Genomic DNA, 14,205 nt, shown 5'->3' with positions numbered 1-14,205 from the left:
GGGACAAAGACAGGTGATAGCTCCATTGACCTTCTCTCCCCCCCTTCCACTGACGGCGTTCTCATCGGCACCTCGGAAGGGGTGAATGCGGGGATATTAGTGTCAGTGTTTGGTGGAATCGGGTTTCTTTGAGGTTTTTCGGAAAGCCTGGGTAAACGCTGCCCTTGCTTTCCTTGCGCTGTTAGTTTGTCCTCCAGTAAGATCTTACCTCGTTTTGATGTCGCAGGTTTCAGCGGGCTCGGATGGTCGAGCTCTGAATCTTCCGTCCGCTGGCTGTTGCTACGCAAACGTCTTTGCGGTTCTCCTTCATCTGGCGCCATCTCCCGCCGCGGACTGCCGCAGACTGCCCAACTCTGCTGCCCAAAATTCCGCGGCCGCTACGCGGTTGCCGTCGGCTTTTGTAAAAATCTCCTCCTCACGCCAATGAAAACAGAAAGAAAACAGACCTCAACTGGATACGAGGTGTTTTCTCTCAGGTGTATGGACTGCCGCAGACTGCCCAACTCTGCTGCCCAAACTCCGCGGCCGCTCCGCGGTTGCCGGCGGCTTTTGTAAAAATCTCCTCCTCACGCCAATGAAAACAGAAAACACCACCCCACGTTTTACCCCTGATCAAAATAAATAACAAAACTCCTTCGGTCACACTCTCAGGCAGCAGGAGAATACATCTACTATCTACGAGACTTATCAGACCATAAAAAAATAGGGTCATTTCTGCAGCTGCTGACCGCGAAGGTTGTGAAGTTACGTATTCACCTGTCCTCTGTCGTCTGAAAACCCGACAAAGCCAGTTTAAAAAATCAGAAGTGTATCTTGCAAGAGAGCCCCAACTACTGTGTCTTGATTCATTGTGAAAAGGTCACTATATTGAGGTTCATGAATTCCCCATGTATTTTATATTTGTTTATATGTGTGTATTTACACTTGGTAGAGTTAATATTTTATCTTTCTGCGTGTGTGAAATTCTAGCTGTTTGATACCTATGAAATTGTCACATGGCACCCAGCTTGCCACTGAAGTGGGTGACTTTCATCTCAATGGCAGGGAGCCGAAAGTTGTGCATTGTTTCTTTGCCTTTCTCCCCATCTTCGATGTATTGCAGTGGTCAAAAGCGCTACTCACTCAGACAACCATTCAGACCCTATCCTGATGATGGTGTTGAAGAGATACAGCTGCAGTCAATTGAACGAGTCGACTGACTGTAACCTCAAAGAAAGCCGATGACATCACAACTGACACCATGACATAGATGTGTTAGACATGCGTTAGACATGAAGGACCAAGACATCCATGCATGAAGTTGTGAAGACTTAGATTTATTGCTGGGAGACACGAAGAACATGCTTGTGACTCACATAGTTGGAGGACTGACACACATACACCTTTAGCAAACCAAAGGTGTGATGGCTGGAAGGTTAAGAATGAATCTTAACCTCTGGCATTGCTCTGAGCAACCCTCCAGATCCTCGTTCTTCGCCTGCCAAGCCATTACAAAGGGAAAAAGAACATATGCAAATATGGCTTGGTCCGACCCCTAAAGGGGCAGTCCAGCCCAAACTGCTTGGTCACATCCCTTCTGCACGAGACCACATGCACCCCCAAACATGTTTCGGCCTTGTTGGTTGAGGAGTAGCTTGGGTCTCTAGGCCCAGCAGGCACGGGACCCGCCTGTGGGCAAACCCATCCCATTTGGGTTGACTATAGCAAACAAAAGGTATGTTGGCTGGAAAGTTTATAATGAATCTCAACCTCTGGCATTGATCTGGGCAACCCTCCAGACCATCCTTCTTTGCCACGTACACCTGTGCCGCGCAGAAACCACAGGACACACAAGAATACATATGAACTGCTTTCTGACGCTTAAACACAACTAACATGCCGGTCAAGTGGCACAGTGAGTAGAGCGATCGCTTTGACATCCGTGCAGAGCCTGCTAATGCAGGTTCGAATCCCGGTGGGCCAAACTCAGCCTTTCATCCTTCCAAGGTTGATAAATGAACACCACACACCGTGGGTAATAATAAGCAGCGCTCAGATACCTGAGGGTTCGTTGCGCTATATAAATGCCAAATTATTAATAATAATAACATGGGCCGCCGTGTAAATCAAAGTGGAAGTACATTGGAATGGATGGAAGGAGAAGAATGGACTGAAGAATGCAGAGAGGAACTGACAGGCTGATCTCGCAGTGAGACGCAGACCTGTCTGCAAGCGAAGCGCCTTGCACAGCCTTCGCAAGGACACAGAGAAGGAATATTACAAATCAGCAGAAAGGAGAAGACACCTGCACTGAGTAAAAGCTGAAAGTCCTCATAATTGCATGCAGGATAACTCGATTCTATGGTCTCTACACATGTGACTTGAACCTGCACGACAGAGCTTATTCATTTGAGCCAGACTGAGGTGGCTGTTCCCATTGAACTGAATACAAGATGATACAAGCAATATCCGGTTGAAAGCCGAATGTTCTCTCTAAAGGCATAGGAGATCGGAGATGGTCATTTGTTGAGAACATGCAGTACCTTCAGGGCCATTCCCACCACCTTTTGGTAGCTGCACTTGGCCTAGTAACTTTCCAAGGTTGACCAGACCCAGCTCAGGGGCAACGCATTAGTCTTGGATGCAAGACAATGCAGCGCAACACAGGTTTGAATCCCGAACACTCGTTGCCAATAAGCTTGTTCAAAAAAGACTATTATAATTATAAGTCTGAGAAGACCCTTTTTGCCCAATCGCTATCCACCTTCCATGCTAAGTTCATACTGTGTTGCATCCTCCAATCACCATATACTAACCTGCAACATTCAGAAGTGGTCACTGGAGGAGCCACCAAATATGTTTTACCCAATTGCCACTCTAACCCCTTATAGAATGTGTACATAGTTTACCTTACTAACCAATCCCAAGTCAGAGTTGTTCAGAGGAGAATTGCTTAGCATTTTGGTGCTGGATTGCCCTAGGGCAGGACAAAGACTGATATATTTTAGATATTTCTCCTCTGTGAAAGATAGTGAGATAAAGACTCTGTAAGTGTCTCGTAACCAGGACTTCTGGTCAGCAGAGGGACTCCCAGAACCCCCCCCTTGTTTTTTGAGAATGCTGAATTGCTCGGGGTTCAATCCCTGTCATTTAATTTTTAATAAAGACTGTACAACATTGTCCCAAGTCTGGATCTTCTGTTTTTTCAGAAGACAGTCGCTAAGACCCCCAGCAATTTAAAAAAAACACGTTTTCCCACTGCACGCCAAAAAACAATGCGTGGATTCCGATAGGTCGTCAGGAGCCGCCTTAGAGAAATTCCTGCCCACTCCCCATGGAACATTAAACAGTCCAGACTGCAGAGTGGCAGATTGTGGGAGAGACGGTGCGCCCGAGGGGTTCAGTGGATTCGCAGAGTGTAAGTATAGACTCAGCCATATGACAAATATTGGGGAGGGTAATTGTTGGTTGTGATTTGTTTTTGTGAACGATTCCTGTTTTTGGGTGTTTATGTAGGTTACAAATTAATTATTTATGAGTTCCTGTTTTCAAAGCGCTAGCTTGGTTTATGGATGACGAGAGGAATCTCTGTGTCTAGGCGCTGGTTTGCTTTGGTCATGGATGGTGGTATCTTATTGAATCTTTTATAGATGTATTCCTATGCGACGGTATAGAAGAAGAACCCCAAAGTTGGTATACCCTGTAATTTGAAAAGCATCTGTATGTCATTTGTGTTGTTGTGTTTTGGGGTATTGTGGGATTTAAGAGTGCACTTGAAGTTTTGGGATGTTTGCCTTAGGCTTGTGACATCACATAAAAGCTTGTTAATAGGACATGATGTGTTGATGCAGTGGTGAAGACCCGTAGTCGGGCGCACACGTGTTGGTGAGTGAAGACTGGAATAATCTGTGAGAAAATCGTGGTTTTTAACATGATGAGGCGATGTTCAAGTTGTAAAAGCGTATTGTACCATGTGGGTTGGGTTTGAGGAGCATGTGGAAGGATTGTGACTTGGCCTTGAGGGCAGAGAATAGAGTGTGGGTGGTGCGCAGAGCATGCTCTTGTTGGTGTTGGTGAGCCAAAGAGGCTAGTGGAATATGCAGAGAGCTGGTGTAGTTTTGGAAGTTTTTTGATTGACAATTGACAATTGATAATAATTGTGATTATACTTGTTGACGAAATTGCTGAAAAGTGTAAGCAATCCCGACTTCAGGTCAAGTAAGTATTGGCAGTCATAAAGTGATGTGCCATCATGCTGGGTACTCCGCTTAAGCACTTGTGCAAGTCTCTTCCGTGGTATCAAGACAAAATAGGCAAGAATAGCGCAGAATGGACTCGCAATACAAAATGGTGAGTCCATGGCCCCGGGAGGGCAGTCTTTCCAAATCTGTGCTGCAACACATGACCATGTACTTACATGCCGCATATAATGGGCAAACATTGAGTAACCGATTAGCTATATTGAAGCTATGCAAAATGTTTGAGGACAGGGAAGAGGACCCACCCAAGGAGGAGTGGATGATAAGCCAGCATGACGTTCTCTCCAGATTTGACTACTGCAGCAGTCTGTTCCTCGATCTTCTTACTTCTACTCTCCAACCTCTTCAACTTATCCAGAACAGAACCGCCAGACTTATCATTGGCCTCAAGCCCAGAGACTGCATCTCTCCGGCACTGAAATTCCTCCACTGACTCCCTGTGGCTTCAAGGATCAAGTTCAAGTCCCTCTGCATAGACCAGAAGGCTTTCTGGAGCTGGGGCCCTTACTATCTACAACGCTCTCTTCCTGTTATGCTCACCTTGTCTCTGCGGAGGCGTTTGGGCACGGTTGCAGCCCTCTCGGGGGTGAGGTCGCTCAGGTCTGACTTCGCCCTCTGCGCTTATGTGGTGACTGGTGGTAATAGGTGATGCTGCTCGGAACTGCTCCTGCGTGGAGAATAGGGGGTGTGAGTATGCTAGCTTGTGCGCCAGATCCCCTTCTCCCAAACCGTGGTACCCGTGGGATGCCCTGTCCTTGGAAAGCTCACCTGTTTAGGCGAGCACTCTGTCCTGCTGCTTCTGGCAGGGGCGCTTGTATGATCTGGGCTGAGTTCCTTCACTGGTCCCTTGCACGTGGTAGTCCAGTCCTGCTGCGACTAAGTCACTATACTTCAGGTAAGTGTTCCTGTTTGCCTTTGTCTTTCCTCGTCTGTTTTTGTTGTATTGTAAAGTTTGTTGACTTGTATTGTTGACCGTTCCACTTTTGATGTTTGCTCTTTTGCTTTCTTCCCTTGCAGGTGATGTTTCTGGCCCGGCAGAAGCTGCAGAGCTCGAGGCGGCAGCCGGAGGGAACGAGGAACGAAGATGCAGCGGTACAGTAGCTGGTAAGTTGTTAAATGGGGGTGTGTGGGGTTCAAATGCGGCGCGGCCCTAGGACGGATGTTCTAACCTTGTCTTTCTTCTTCTTCACAGGGTCCAAGTTCGTGGATGCGGAACGCGGTGCTGCGGCGTCGGGATCAAGACGACAGGAGATGAGTCTGCCGATGAAGCACCAGTTTCCTGGAGGTGAGTATGCAGGAGAAAGCCTGGTTTCAAAGGTAAGTAAACTGGTCCAAGCGGCGGTGAGCATCACGTTGCACGTGAGTGCACAGTAACGCGAAGCACCAGCCTTAAGGATGGAGCAGCTTATATAGCTGAGATTCTGAAGCCAGGCCCTCCAGCTCCAGCCTGCCTGCCACACCCAATGAGTCGGCACATGAGGATGTTCTCTGGAATAAAGGCTTTCACCTCCTGGAAAGTTCTTGTAAAATACAAGCACCCCTGCACTGAAATAAAGTGTTCCTGCTCACATCTCTATATGAGCCTGGTGCCAAAGGTGCCAGGATTGAGTGCAGCCAGGGCCCCTGTGTTTATGCGTCCCAAAGGGACATAAGTGAGTCAAGTGACCCATTACCCCCATCACTAGATGATGTGGTTTTTGTGTTCTGGGGCCTGTGACCATGACACTTCCTAAATACTCTCCTTCCAGAGCCCTCCACTCGGCCACTCGGCGAGTGAGCTGTTTTTCCAAACAGAGATTTGGGGGTAGATTTTTATCCTTTGTAGGTGCTTCCCTCTGGAACAGACTACCTGCCTCTCTCCATCTTGAGCCGGACCTCCTTAAGTTCCGGAACCTCTTCAAGACCTTACTTTTCTCTTCCTCTTTCACTCTCCCTCTCCCTTGCTAACTAACCTCCTTTCTCTTCTCTCCTGCTTCCCTCCTTCGTTCTCTTCCCCAACCTGCTCAGTTCGCTGACTGGTCGCCTGGTGCACCTCCAGAGCCTCACAGGTCTCGGGCTTCCCCACCAGTCCTGCACTGGCCTCTGCACTCTGCCTTGCACTGCTGCACTCGGAATACGAACCATGAGAGTGGCAACCACCCTGCACTTAACCTCCATCCCCTGCTGGACTAGGTGCACTTGGGGCCCTTGCACTTCCTGTCTGCACACTTGCACAACCTTGAATGTACTAGGCTTCTCTGTCCTGTCCTCCTCTGTCTCCCCTCCCTAGCTTGGTTTTGCCTGAAATACTCCTGCATAGGCGCATTGATGACCAACCCTTTTTTGTCTTTGTATGTCCTTATGCCTCTCCCTGCCCCCCTCCCCGCTCTTTGTCACGCACTTATACCAGTAGAAATACCTCTGGCCTAGTATGCTAGTTATTGTTTTTAGAACATTCAGAATCTTTAAGGCCTAAGAATGACGACGATATCCCCTTGTTCGCTTCCCTCCTTGAAGCGCTTTGAAGCACTTCACATGTGTATAATCACTTTACAAATAAACACTTACAATGTGTGGGGCCGACGTACCCACAGCTCCTCCTCCCTCTCTTCAAAACCCTGATCCCACAATGGAAGGCCAGGGATTTTTCCCCCTGTAGGAGTTAAAAGCAGCGGCAGGATATTCCAACCCAGTCTATGCACCACCTGCATATAGCAGCGAAGCCACACTCAGTAGCGCAAAGCAAGCAAATAGGAGAATAGGGACTATAGTTGACGAACGCAAAGAGCGCAGCGACTTGCAAGTGAAATTGACAATAGGTGACAGTGGCACCGGGACACACTGGGAATAATGAAGTGACAGTCCCACCAAACGAGTAGGTAGGATTACACATACTACTCAAATTGGACAGTAGGGCTGTAGTAGAATACAGAAGCGTCGCTGAGGAAGACCAGAGACACAAAGAGAAAGAGGAAGAGGACAGAGAATGGGCAGAGCTAAAGGAAGACGTGAGAAGAGAGAGGGAAGAATCGGGACGGTTGAGAAGGGAGGCAGAAAGACCAGGAGAATAGGAAATAGAAGAATGAGAGAAGAAAAGGCAGAAGGAAATCGAGGAACGGGAAAGTAGAGAGGTGGAGGATGAAAAAGAGAGGCAGGTGAAGAGGGCAAAGATGAAATTGGAAATCGAAAGACTCATTAAAGAGAATTGGCGTAGAGAAGAAAGAAAAACGGAAAACAGGAGCGGGAAAGGGAGTAGAGAGAGACGCGTCAAGGAGGTAGAGGACATTATTACGGAACCAAAGACGTTAAATGATGATGAGGAAGAAGAGAAACGGAGCAGAATAGGGTTACTGTATGGGAGCAGGGGGGATAGTGCCTCTGCCTATAAGACAAGCGGGAGTATAGCTGGGTCCCCATTGAGGGCAGAGAGTCGCATGTTAAGGAAGCGCAACTTTGAAGACTAAGACGACAAGGACAGTTGCAACAGCACTGGAACCGTGGCGTCAAATGACGAACTAGGGCAAAGCGACGAAGGTGAAAGGAGGAAGCCAGGCCACCCCTTCAGGGAAGTTAGCCCCGAGCGGTGAACATTGTGCAGTGGAGAGGAAGCCACAAAGAAGGGCAAGTTGGAACCCAAGTCACACACCTAAAGCACTCCAAAGGCAGATTGCATAGCGCAGACGATTTACCCCATATGCACAAAGGTTGAGAGCCTTACCGGGACAGAAAAGAGCCAGTATGACGAGAGAGTTCACTGCCACAAAAGACTTTGGGAAGAACGACAGAGTGGTAGAGCTGACACAGTTTCCATTGTTAGAAAAGGGTGGTGGATGACTGATATATACTGTGGCAACACATGGACAAGGACAATTTGAGTTGTAAGTTACCTTTATTGACTGCAGGAGTGGGGAAGACTGACAGCAAGGAAGATATTCGTAGTGGGCGACATGAGTTTATTTTCAGCAATTCTTGTAAGTGGCTGATGATGTTTATAACCGGCAGGGTACGCCAGAGTGACAGCACAGAACACAGCGCACGATGGCGCACCATTCAATAACTGCAGAGCAGCTGTATGGCAGGCTCTACGAGTACAGTACCCAGAAATGTCTGACATAAGCATGATTATGGCACGCAGAATGCGTGAGGACGAAGACCCACTTCAATGTATTCAGGATATACAGGAATGGTGGCGTCTCGAGACACTGGAACCGTGGCATAAAACAGTGGGTTTGTTCTACCACATATTAAGCTAAGGGTCACCAGAGCAGGTACAGAAACAATTAAAGATGTGTGGGGATAGAGACGAGCCATGGTCGGAAATGCAGTTATTTATAGTACATTATTGTCAACTAATGCAGGAAAACATGAGAAAGAAATGTGAGGAAAGGAAACGGGAAGAGCTGAAGTTAGTACAGAAGAAGCTATCAAAGTACACATTGGAAGGGGTGATATTGATGAGCGGAGAGGGAGTAGTTACCCTTGACGTGCAAAACGGAAAGTAGTGGGAAGGGGAAGTTTTGTAAGAAGATCCTATTTATTGGCCGCGGGAAGAGGAGGGGTACCCAGGTGGAGAGGAGCAGGGTATCCGCTGCAGCAGGGAAGAGAAGGATTTAACGGTGAACAGCCAAGACTCATGGGAAGTCCACCACAATGTTGGATACACAGGAAAATGGGTCACATATTGCGGATGTGTGGAAGCAGAGGTGGAATGCAGCAGAATGGGGGAGCGACATTCCAACCAACCTGTCAGACAGAGCATCTTGACTATTATGCCCAAGATCACACAGACGCAGACACATGCACCACAAATAGCGCCAGAGCAATGGGCACCAGTTCAGTCGCAACAACCAATGGTGTACACATCACAGGCACAAGGACCCACAAACACAGTCGCCATAAACCATGCAGGAAGCACCAACACAGCAGAACGCTGTAGCTATGAGACTCGCAGACTCCATGGTGCACACTCCCATACAGCGGCTAGGGGGGCGTCTGTAGTGGGATCCAACCTTGTTACGGGGACAGAGATGACTTAACCACAATAGGACAGCCCAGAAAAGGACATGATGTGTTCAATCCTATCTGTTACACCCGACTCGAACGAGGAACCATGTGTAGGGGTGACTAAAGGTGACCAGACATTCTCTTTGTTTGTGGATACGGGAGCGACCAGATCCTGTATTGGGGATGGGAGATGCCCAATGTTGGGCATTGCTGTGAATGCCCAAGGATTCTCTGGGGTACAGATTTGGTTCCTTTTACTGATGAACTTCCAATCTTCTGAGGGGAACATGAGCGAACAATGCCTTTATGTTCCCGCCAGACACCAGTCAATATAATGGCGAGGGATATGATGAACAAACTTAAAATGACCATCTCATTCACAGAGCAGGGAATAGTGTGTTGAAACCCAGGAATTCGCAACACTAACGCACAATAATGTATTTGGGTGTTCTGCAGTCAGACCTACAGAGGGGAGTGCCTGTAGATCCAGAGATTCTTCAATGTGGAGTGGAAGTACTATTAGGATGGGTTCCAGGGATGCAGGGCAAACTGCTCTGTTTACCCAATGAATGTTTGTTCTGACCCAATATTCGCTTAGATAAGAAGGAAGGGGAGGTATTCACCCATGAACTAGAGACGGTTGTAGTAAGGGACGAAAGTATAGTACTACACAGGACCGATGGTACAGGACGTGCATGAAGGGCAGTGATTGTGGAAAGAGAAGTGAACAGACTGACTGACATAGAGCAGTTTAGAGATGACTCTTCAGATTTGGAGACAGTGCTCTTTATGAGCATTACTTACTGGGTGTGAATTCATTATGGGGCAGTACCTGAGATAATGGCTGTACTGAAGAAGGCGGTGGTGCCATTTCTTGAGTAAGACCTAGCACAAGTACTGAGTATCTTGTGGACCAACAGCCCATATGATGTTGGCTTATTGAAGGGGTGGGAGCTATAAAAATAAAGCTTAAGGCAGGGGCAATCTTGCCTAGGGCAAAACAATACCCTTTATCCAGGGAAGTAGATTACAGCATTTATGAGACAATTTCCGTGCTAGTGGAGCAAGGGATCTTGGTGCCATCAGAATCGCGGTGTAACACAGCTGTATACCTAGTGAAAAAGGCAGCAGGGGAATTGTGGTGTTTTATTCAGGGCATGTGCCCTTTGAACAACATTTTAGAAGCCGAGTTCCCGTTGGTTCCCAATCCAGCAACAATATTATGTAGCATTTAGCTGGAAGCTACTCATTTCACGGTAGTAGACTTGAAGAATGCTTTATTTTCTATCCCACTTCATGAAGAATCACAGGACCGGACTTCCTTTCTGTATAGAAATTAGAAGTGGAAACATACAAGACTCCCACAAGGGTACTGTGAATCACCTTCTATATTCAACAGGGTCCTTCAAATGGTCCTAGGGAACATACATTTGGACAGTACGGTCTTTCAATACATAGACGACATTGTCAAATACAGCCGGTCAGAAGAGCAGTGTTGGAAGGACTCTGTACAGTTGCTGACAGTGATAGCAGAGAAGGGTTACAAGGTGGACAAGGCAAAGCTACAATATTGTCAGAACGAGGTTTATGTACATTGGACAGTTAATATGACCGTAAGGTAACCCTTGAAAGAGCGGAGGCGATCTTTGGAATGCTGCCACCACCACAGACTGTGAGGGAAGTGCAGCAATTTCTGGGTCTCTGCAACTATTGCAGGGCCTGGGTGTTTGATTACAGCACATACATTGAGCCTCTTTTAATTGGGCTTTGGGAGGCCCAGGTGGGGGGAGAGGGGGACGGTAAGCTGACTTGGACAAACGAGATGACTGAAGTGTTTGAAGAACTGAAATGGGCAATATGCACAGCCCCTGTGCTAGGAATTCCAGACTACAGAGAAGAATTCTACTTTTCTCACACGCCAATGGAGTGGGGATGACAGCAGTGCTCACACAGAAAATGACCCTAGGGCATAAACCAATAGCTTACTAGAGTGGGCATTTAGATCCAGTAATGAGGGTTCGCTTTCCTTGCGAACAAGAACTGGCTGCTGCTGTCACCTTCGCAGTAGAAAAGTCAGCAACTGTCACAATGGGTTGTAGTACGAATCTGTACGCGGAGCATGACCTTTGTGTTATCCTTGAAAAGCCCACGAGCACGCTAATCATGCAAGGAGCATCTGGATACGAAGTAAGGATCGTGATAAAGGTAGTAAGATGCAGAGTTGTAAACCTAGTGACATTCATATCAGAACCTGTAGAAGAAGGAGACTATGTACATGGCTGTATGACATACACAGAACAGTATGATGACAACCCCAAAGCAAGGGAGAATGCCCTCGGGGAGGGGAGGTACTTTTCATTGATGGGTACTCAACCATTGATCAGGCAACAGGAGAAACTCATACGGACAGCAGTAGTAAAGCTGAAACCAAGCTGGGCAGTTGAAATGGTAGCGAGCATGAGATTGCCCTCATGTTTTTCTGCGCAAGCGCCGGAATTGGTGGCTCTTGCAGTGGCATTAGAGGCTGAGGATGAGGAGATCAATGTGTACTCCGATTCTGCCTACGTGACATCAACAGTACATGGTGGATTGTCACATGGGAATATGAGGGGCTTCTGACATGCTGACAGTACACCGGTACAGCATATGCCCTTATTGGCTAGGCTCATAGATGCGCTTCATCTCCCATCAGCCATATCGGTCATGACATGCCAAGCACATGCAAGGGAGGGGAAGGACCTGATCTCCCACGGCAAAGAAACCGCAGACACAGAAGCAAAGCAAGCAGCATATTTTACCAAAATAAAGAGATTGATACACGCCTAATAAACACAAATGCGCGCTTTGTATGATATTGCGAGAAGAATACACTTCATTACCTGTTGCCCAAATTGTGAAATTTCAGGGGGTAGCACCAGCAGAAGAGAGCTATGGATAAAGAGAGGGTTATCAATGTCCCTCTAACCCCCCACAGATGGACTGTGGAAACCGGAAAGCTAATGATTCCCTCAGCATTGTTTCAGATTGCACTCACGCAGCTGCACTATACCACTTACTTTAGTAAAGATGTTCTTGAGGCACATATCGGGGAAGATTGGTTTTGTCCCAATCTGGCATAATATGTATCACCAATTTTATGAGCAAGTGCATAGTTTGTCAAAAGTTTAATGCGGGTCGCACGTTGCGCATAGTTTGAGGCGCAATAATGGGCCCTTCCAACATCTCCATATAGATTACGTGGATGGGATCAAAGTCTGATAAGGGTACCAATATAAGATCGTGGTTGCATGCCCCTTTTCTCTCTGGATCGAAGCTGGTCCGTGCTCACACCCCGATGCCCTCAGTGGGGCAAAATTGCTCATCAAAGAGGTGTTCCCATGGTGGGGGTGTGCAAGACACTTTGTTCAGACAACGGACCTCACTTAGTTGATGAAGTCTTTGATCACATCACAGCCCTGCGGTTGATTAAGCATAGGTTTTCCTGCGCTTATCTCTCGTTAGCGAATGGGACTTGTAAATGCCTCAATGGCTTGCTCAAAGAAAAGATCACCAAAATTAAAGTGACACTAAAAAAGGGATGGCTCCATTGTCTACCATTAGCCTTATTCGCATTGCGCAATCAACCTGGATCCAACCACCATCTAACTCCTGATAAGGTGACGACAGTACAATGCATGCGACTCTCGCTTGCTCCTCCCACTAGAACGTTGACAGATGCCCAAAGTACAGCCGCTGTCCTTGGTGATGAAATGCTTGAATATCTTGCTTCAATGATGGCTACTGCTTCATTTATTTCTCAACAGCTCCAGTCCTGCTTGGGGCGGTGAAAGAAGGATGAGGAAGACAATGTACCAGTAGAACAGTCTGAACTGCTTAGACAACCACTTCTTTATCCGTGAGACCAAGTGCTCCTGTGGAATTTTGTTCTGTCCTGGTACAAGCCCAGGTTCGATGGACCTTTCACTATGGAGCAAGCAACTGTCAAGGCAGTGAAGTTGGTAGGGAAGAAGGCCTGGAATTACCCTTGAGATGTCAAGCCCTGGAGATGCAAGACCCCCTCTGCCCAACACGTAGACGATTTGATGCAAGAAGAAGAAAAAGAAGACACAGTGGTCAATTCAGATCAAAGACTAGAGATGGACAACAGCAAATTTGCAAACATTCACAGGTGGTTGCAGGAGGAGCCATCAGATATTTCTACCCAATTGCCACTCTAACCCCTTATACAATGTGTATATAGTTTACCTTACTGACCAATTCCAAGTCCTGTTAGATTTTCTAGGATGTAACTTCATTTGTGACATCTCCTATTAACAAACCTGTATTTTAGGTTCATGGCGGATGAGAGAGTGTGGAGAATGCTGAAATGTTCATGTTTCAATCCCTGTCATTACATTTAAAAGACAGTAAAACGTCCTACGGCTGGATCTTCCGTTTTTGGTGCAGGGGATTTCCTCCGCCCAGTTCCTCAGGCGTGCAGTTGGGGAGATTGATAATGATTCCCCTGTGCCTGTTTTCACCTCCACCCCAGTCATCAATATGATGTGTGCAAAAGGAACTCTTTGTAATCATGGGGATCCTTTCTGACCACCCCAACATGGGTAGAACCAGTGTAACTAGTCTTCTGAGTGTTAGTGGCTTAATTGCAACTCTGAACAGCTCCATGTGTAATAAAAATGTCTTCTCCAAGTGTGCCTTCAGCCACTTAATGTGATTGGGTATTAGTAATTTTCCAGGCACCACTGGCATCGTATGCCCAGGTACTTGTACCATTTTTCAGCTGTTGCTATCGTATGGCCAGTTGGTACCACTATCTTTGTGCCTGGCAAATGCCTATCCAGCACCTGTATAAAAGCCGATACTGTTGGCTTTGTGATTACTTGTTTGGAGAGTGTTGCAGGTTTAGTAGGGTTTAGTAGGGCTGTCATCGTTGTTGGTTGGGAGCGATCAGCCCTTGGATTGGGTTTCCCGGTATGTCAACGCG

General features: G+C 47.2%; 1 protein-coding gene across 1 annotated transcript in view; it reads left to right on the top strand.

Annotated features, from left to right (window-relative positions):
• The window catches only part of RGS3 (regulator of G protein signaling 3), a 1,502,625-nt gene that overhangs the window by 99,804 nt on the left and 1,388,616 nt on the right, over nt 1–14,205 (top strand). The gene's annotated exons all lie outside the window — the stretch shown is intronic.

The sequence above is a fragment of the Ambystoma mexicanum genome, chromosome 8 (assembly GCF_040938575.1).
Source record: "Ambystoma mexicanum isolate Mex_15411 chromosome 8, UKY_AmexF1_1, whole genome shotgun sequence".
Lineage (NCBI taxonomy): Eukaryota > Metazoa > Chordata > Amphibia > Caudata > Ambystomatidae > Ambystoma > Ambystoma mexicanum.
This window is presented reverse-complemented; position numbering and strand designations above follow the sequence as displayed.